Source organism: Gobio gobio (assembly GCF_949357685.1).
Source record: "Gobio gobio genome assembly, chromosome: 2".
In the NCBI taxonomy this organism is placed as follows: Eukaryota; Metazoa; Chordata; class Actinopteri; order Cypriniformes; family Gobionidae; genus Gobio; species Gobio gobio.
The window spans coordinates 20,450,719-20,457,780 of record NC_137098.1 but is presented as its reverse complement, the minus strand read 5'-3'; the positions used below and the strand labels follow the sequence as shown (position 1 = coordinate 20,457,780).

General features: G+C 38.2%; 1 protein-coding gene across 4 annotated transcripts in view; it reads left to right on the top strand.

Moving 5' to 3' along the window:
• The first annotated feature begins 571 nt into the window (after nucleotides 1–571).
• The window catches only part of LOC307138715 (receptor-type tyrosine-protein phosphatase delta), a 185,600-nt gene continuing 179,109 nt past the window's right edge, over nucleotides 572–7,062 (top strand). For all 4 annotated transcript variants that reach the window (XM_079837245.1, XM_079837243.1, XM_079837244.1 and 1 more), the window contains exon 1: nucleotides 572–723. The gene's annotated coding sequence lies outside the window, so the exon portion shown is untranslated. The remainder of the gene's footprint in view (nucleotides 724–7,062) is intronic.

Sequence of the window (7,062 nt, the reverse complement as noted above, 5' to 3'; positions counted from 1 at the left end):
TTTAACCGCCCTTGTCCTGTAAACAGGTCATCAGAGAGGAGAGGGAGGGGAAGTCATTTTGATTAAAGATTATGAGGCACATGATTTGCATTTTATATTAATATTTTATATTTAATATTATTATTATTATTATTAATATATATATATATATATATATATATATATATATATATATATATATATATATATATATATATATATATATATATATATATATTATATAATATATATAAATATATTTTTTTATAATGCTGTACCCTACACGGATAAATCATTCACCTATAACATATGGCAATTTTGATTTCATGGTGACTTTAAAGCTGCGCTCGTGCGCCCGGACTTGGTGCGGGCGGGTGACGTCACTCCCTGCTCCGTCCCTCTCCGGTGCTGCTCGGGCTCGAGCGCGCAGTCTCGCCGCACGCGCCTTTCGGACGGCACGCGCTCTCCCCTTCTCCCCGCGCGCTCCGCGATGATCCGCTTGCACTGCCCCGATCACAGCCGACGCGCGTCACAAGCGCTGTGAGGAGCTCGTAGAGGAGAATCATATACTTGTATGTGTGATAAACTCTTTGGCGCGCTGAAGAACTGACAGAACAGACTGAACAGAGAAACGCTCGCGCTCCGTTCAGATGCGCAGCGGCGTTTGGATTATCACTGGATGTGAATAAACTCTCTTCAACTGAACTCACACAAAACCATGATGAGGATGATGATGGTGAGCAGGTAAGACATTTAACGCGCTCTCAACTGATTTTGGGCTTTTCGCTACATGACAAATCACAACAGAAGTGTGTGTGTGGCTACTACATTAGTGTATGTGACAGTATATAACAGTACATAAGTGTTAATGACAGTGTGAGAGTAGTATACATGAGGGATTTAAGAGGTTGATTTTTACATAAGTGGTGAATGAGATGATTCTCTGTGCACTTAAATAGCATAGGGCGATGTATATGGCATTATACAAGCATGTCTGTGAGTATGATATTTTGACACACACACACACACACACACACACACACACACACACACACACACACACACACACACACACACACACACACACACACACACACACACACACACACACACACACACACACACACACACACACACACACACATTTATATATATATATTTGTATATATATTTGTAAAGCCTCCTGTTGCTGCTGGATTAAATGCTCATCATGTTTCTCATGTCAGATTACACAAATCACAAAGGTTTAAGCACTTTTACCAGAATACAGAATGAAGCGACTTTGGTTATTTGTCAGATTGAGGTTTTTCTTCATCATCATTGTTGTCGCTGATGGTTGTGAGGCTTTTCCTCATTTTTTTGGGATGTTATTGTATATTCAGTCTAAGCTCTGCTTTATAAGTCTTAATCATATTTCATTTTTTTTCCATCTTCTCTTTCTTTCTTGTTCTTTCTTGTTCTGTTTTGGCTTTGCCTCATAAACATCCAAACTTTTTGATGAATGTTCTACCACAAAAAAACGACAAAGCAGTGAAAAACTCTGAGATAAGGTTTGACATGGTCATAATAAGCGCCTGACTGTTTCTCTCTCGGTCTCTCTGCGTGTTTTCTCACTGCGCTCGCGTGTGGCCGCTAGGGGCCCCTGAACTGAGGAAATGAATTGAGCGTTAATGTCATCAGGAGCTAGTGCCATCCGTCTGTAAAAGGGTTAAAAGGGGCCGATAAAGGGGCGAGTCAGTGAGGTGATGAAAATGAGCCCAAAGTGCCCTGTGTGTGTGTTCTGCAGTCGATCAGCACTTACAGTCCATTGGCTCCAGATATCTCTGGTGTGTGTGTAGCCTATATATGTGTGTGTGTGTGTGTGTGTGTTTCATACACACATGCCCAAACAATCAGTGCTTGCCACTGCAGTCCGACATCCCACAATTAACGCTGTGGAAACGCCTTCGATTTCCAATCCCGCTGCAGCTACCAGGCAAAAAACGTTTGCGACTGAAGACAAAATAATTTGCTGTTTGGAGCAGAGTTTGTGCTTGTGCGCGCTGGGGTGAAGCTTCGGAGCAGATATGACGCCCGAGCATTGCATATTTGGTTGAAATGCGATCCAGTTGAGCCCCCAACACACACACATGTGGTTAGACGGCTGGTGTGTGTGTGTCGCTTGTGGCATTGAAACAAGGAAACGTTTGCCGTCAGAAATTATAAGGAACATCTCAAATTGAAGACTAATTTCTTCCAGAACACAGATATGGCAGATTGTGCTCGTTTTTTCCAGTCCGTCAGTCTCGCGTTCAGGTTATTTTTCCCACAGACTCTCTCTGACCTCTGCGGGAAGACTGAATTTGGCTGGGATGAAGGAAATTTTCCTCAGGTTCCCGATCACTGCGAGTCCCTCGATGACATTCCAAACATGATGGAAAAACAGAAAGGCAATGAAAGAATGAAGTGGGGGGAAAGAGGAATGTTTTCAGAAGTCCATGACTAGATCTTCTGGAATGTCAAGGTTTTCTGAAAAAAAATCCACATGAGAGAGACCGAGAGAAAGAAATCTGTATAAAAGAAACGAGTCTACAATTATGGGGCGCCGACTTGTTTGAGAAAACGAATGGAGTGCCAGAACTGATGATTGGGCCTGTAATCTGCCAAACGATCACAGCCAAAACTGACCGCTTACTTCCGACTTTAGATCCACACGACCCTGAGAATGATCCAACGTGATCGCATTAGAATTCAGCATGTTCTATGGGGTGAAATGTATGAATTATAATAAAATTCTTTTTTTTCCGGCAAATGCTCAGTGACAGGAGGCATTTAACCTTCAGAGCACAAAATATTAGCCTTTTTATTTTCTTAGAAGGATTGCATTGTTTGTGACCTTTTTTTAACCAATATTTTCCAGGCGGGAAATAATACAGTTTTGTGGAAAATCCAGTAAACATGGAATAAAATGCAGAATGGGTAACAATGTTGCAAAAAACAGGACTGCGGGTTTGGATACAGTACGGGTTAGTTAATTTGAGAGCAGATGTTGACTTGGTTAAGCAGAGGGGGCGGGGATACAGATGATGTGTTTAAAACTAGCATGGGTATTTATTTTATTTTGGAGAATAGTTTATTAAACAAATCTAACAATAATGGGATTCATTTAAAAAAAAAAAAAGAGATCATTAAAAACGCTGTTTTTTTATAATAAATTGTTTTGTGTATGAACAACTTTAGAGGCAAACAAATGTTTCATAATTAGTGAGTTAATTTTATTGTTTTCATATTGTATTCATAAATTGTGTTAATTGAGAGCAATTCAGTTTGACAGTCAGAATTATTTAACACAGTTGATACAAAGTTTTGTTCTGTGGGATTTCTAAAAAACATATTTTAGTCATACAAACAGCTTTCTTTTATTCCTTGTATAGAAGAAAAATGCACGTTTCTGTGTGGAATTTTGTGTGAATTATCACAATGGTTCCCTTTACAAAGGCTTTAGAAATTCCAGTTCTGACCGTTTTGCACTTCTTTTCAGTGTCTGTCTGTACAAACATGAGGCGTTTACTCCACGTACAAAAACCATGATTACTAATGACATCAAGTTGGCCAGTTTATAATTGATCATTCTCAGTGAAACTCCAGATAAAGGCATCAGGAGAGAAGGGTGTATGGAGGGTTATTATGGCTCCTATAAATCCTGTTTATTGGGAAAAGAGCCGATGAAAGAGACACAGTGTGACGGAGGAGAGAGTGGAGGACAATGAAGAACGAACCACTCTCCCTATACTGGTTTAAGAGCACAACAAATGTGAACGCCCACTTTTACAGCACAGCCTCTCGATAGAGATCACAAAACATTTCAAAAAGTTTTTAGAAATCAGAAACAAAAAGTACTTTTTTTAATAAACTACAGTCCCATTGTGAATGATGTAATGAACATGAAAAAAAAATGGTTCCAGGGCTGTATTATATTGAAATATAAAATTAATAACTATTAGAAGGATTGGGGCATCTGCATAGAATATTAAATATAATTTTGAAAAGGCTGAAAAGGGTAATTTTTGGAGTGCTAAACCATTCTTTTAATGCTCAGCGATTCGGGGAATAATCTAATTGTGTTTTTCATGATAAAAATTGCGATTGCGACTTTGAGATGATAAACATTTAACATAATATTGCTTCAGCTTAGACATCCAGACAGGAAAAAAAGACCAAAAAGAAATTTTGCACAGCCTTTCTGGGTGCAGTATGAAACTATTGACTTCTAGTCATTGATTGTAAGTATAAAATATTTTACATTATTAATAAATGCACACTAAAATAAATATTTTGTGACTGTTCAACTCATTGTCATTCATGACATTTCATGAAGTGGGTGGAGGCTCCTGAGCTCATTTGCTGCAGTTTGAATTTCCATGGTAACAAGGAATTCTCTGATTGGTTGGTCTTTTTTGAGGATTATAGGTAATGTAGTGCTTCAGCTGTATATGATCAGTGAACAGTGTCTGGAGAGGTTTAAATATTATTGTTAAAAATCCATTTCTCTGTGAAGAAAATAAGCAGCTTTTTCACTTCCTGAACTCGACTCTTGCTCTCTATTTTGGTGTATCTTGGTTTTTCATTTACTGCTAAATATTCCTCCCTTATTCGTCCCGGTCAGGTCAGGATGCCCAGATAGTCTTCCTCTATTGATCTGTCCATATCTCTCACTGGTGTTGAATGGTTGGTGGGGCGGAGGCCAGACAGATGAGAGCAGCTGTTATTGTCGTCAGTGTTACATTTCAATGGTTATTATTGAAGAAACAACAGATATCGGCACATAAGGAAGCTCTGAATTGCTGTTTATTATTCTTTATTATATGTAGTTGGGTGTTTATTCATCTATGGACACTTCTGCCCTTGTGGACTTTTAGAAAGGAAACTCTTTTAAAACACGTGCACAATCTTGCTAGTTGAATTAATGTGTTCACCGTCAATATTTTACAGTATACACTCCCATTCCAATTTTTAATTTTTTTTTTTAAGAAAATAAAACTTTTATTCAGCAAGGACACATTAAATGGATCAAAAGGGACGGTAAAAGCATTTATAATGTTACAAAAGATTTCTATTTCAAATAAATGCTGTTCTTTTGAACATTTTATTCATCAAATAATACTCAAAATAAAAAGTATGGCAGTTTCCACAAAAAAATGAAGTAGCAAAAACATTTTCAGCATTGATAATAATAAGAAATGTTTCTTGAACAGCAAATCAGCCTGTTAGAAGGATTTCTGAAGGATCATGTGACACTGAAGACTGTCGTAATGGTGTTGTAATTTCAAACTACTGTATATCGATAAAAATGGTATTGCCTCATCCTATATTTTTGCAATACCGATGCTAAAACGATATATATCGTGCAGCCCTAATAAATAGTGGCAGATACTATTTACATTTCATTGTTAAATGGTATTCAATGATAACATAGAGTGTAAATTATTATGTTTATTAAAATTATTAAATATATGCTGCCTTATTGGGACAATAGAGTGGTGCAGGTATGACATCAAACACGGAAGCGAGTTAGCATTTTAGCACGTCCGGTTCCCTCATCCCGAAGTCAATGGATTTTTGAATGGGTTTCTGGTTAAACGGCTAAAATAAGGTCTGTGGTGAACACAAGCTCAAGACACTTTCACGTTTTATTCTATGACATAAAATGCATCAATATTACCCCACTCGTGAGATTTTTGAAGCTGTTACATGTCTTGAAAAAGGCGGTTGCTAACAAGTGGCTAAATGGGACTACAGAAACTGTCAAGGAGGTTAAACACCATAACGCTGTAAAAGTAAGCTCAGTCCACTTTTACAGCCTCGTGCTCATAATTGCGTTCTTATAAACTATTCTAACGCAAACGTTCTGGGAAAATGTTTTGAGATAAAAACCAAAAGAGTTGTCAGAAGCTCGGTGCATTTAGGCTTCAAAATTAATAAAAGTTGGGTTCATCTGTGATAATTATCTTGATGGACAAAACGTGTAAGTATTATAAACTTGTGTTGATCACAGAGCTTGTATTTAGCAATAATCCAAAAGCATATCGGAAAATCCTATTTTCTCGAGGGAACCAGAGTGAAGAGAACCACCGGTTGGCCTACAAAGTCACGTCATACCACTTTATAAAGCCCTCCCTACATCTACCCCTTACCCCTAACCCTAACCGATAAACACTTTATTATTAAACACACGTTAGACATTTTATTTCCACCTTTCAAATGTCATTTTCATTGAAAATAAATGCCTTTCTGATCTGTGATGGGAAAAGGGAGTAGTGTGAGTTCGGAATAAGGCGGATTCGAACTCGTGGTCGATTTGCGTCAAAACTTTGACAGTATTGCAATCCAACTTCTTCCGTAATTTTCCATTTCCGTAACCAGACGTCAGTGGGCAGAGTGAATGTAAATAGTCTCTGCCAACAAGTCAGGCTATTTGCACTTAGTGTAAATAGACACTCCATATTTTTTCCGATATAACATACAAAGTCGAAATACTGCGAAATACTGTCCCCCTAAGTGGAAATATGTTTTGGCTTTAATAGCGTGTAAAATCACCCAGTAATGACTGCAGATATATCAGTGTATTTATAAGGGTTAGGGATATACTGGTGGACTTAAATGACTTGATTTATATGTACATGCATTATATATGAGTAGTTATTTAACTGAGATGCATGAAAAATACATGGAAATGAGACGGGAGACTATTGCAGTGAGCTTAGGTCGCACAGTGCTAAATACTGTAATGCTGTTTATGAACTAGGAGAGACTGACTGGTTTAGATCTGGTGAGCTGTAAACTAGTGAAAGTATCCAGAAGAAGCAGAACCTCAGAGCTGTCAAAGTCCACAAGAGTGGCCTCATGATATCAGAGGAAATACTGCAGAGCACACACAGCTGAAGTCAGAGCGCTTGACTGTGATTTATGTTTCTCATGGGAATCACGTCTCGCTGTGAAATGAGGAATGAGTTCCATTAGCAAACGCATGAACACCTTACACACCAACACCACATCGGCTCTGAACACTGCACACAGATGCATGCATGACCGTTGAACATGTGC